Below are 667 nucleotides of genomic sequence, written 5' to 3'. Positions count from 1 at the left end.
AGATGCGAGTGTGTCATGAGGTGACTTATCAAAAGGTACCTCGTTTTTTTAATATCCGCTTCACATTACAACAATCAAATGTATTCTAATAGAAATAAGCGAAACATAGATTAATAAATGAGGTACCTTTTGATAAGTCCACCCGATGAGACATAGCTGTACCTTCGATGTATCACAACTGTTTGTACAGCATCTCACCTGCGAGGCACCGGTGCACGTGAGTCGAAACTATCGTAGTGAAAGAATCTCCTGAATTCCATTTTCTTTTTCTCAAATATTTAATAAACTCTACGGATACGAAAGAACTCCTGAAATAAATCCACTGGCATGTACCTCCATACTGTTGATGACATAAGGTAGCCGAATACTGCGAACAGGCTTTAAACAGCATACTACAAGATGTATCGAATATAGTGGTGGTTGTGTTGTAGTGGTGATGGCGGTAACTGTGGCATTTTAATAATGTTTGTGGTGTTGGTGGTGGTAGTAGTAGTCCTAGTTGTCCTATTAATATTTGTGTTGTGGCTGTCGGTGCAGGTATTGAGGGCAGTGATAGTGGCGGGGGTTGATAGCGGTGGTGGTTGTGGCGGCTGTGGCGGCGACGGCGGCGGTGGTGGTGGTGGTGGTGGGGGATGGTGCTTATGATGGTGATGGTGGTGGTGGTGGT

This window comes from Octopus bimaculoides, chromosome 14, assembly GCF_001194135.2.
Source record: "Octopus bimaculoides isolate UCB-OBI-ISO-001 chromosome 14, ASM119413v2, whole genome shotgun sequence".
Lineage (NCBI taxonomy): Eukaryota > Metazoa > Mollusca > Cephalopoda > Octopoda > Octopodidae > Octopus > Octopus bimaculoides.
Note: the sequence above shows the minus strand (reverse complement) of the source record.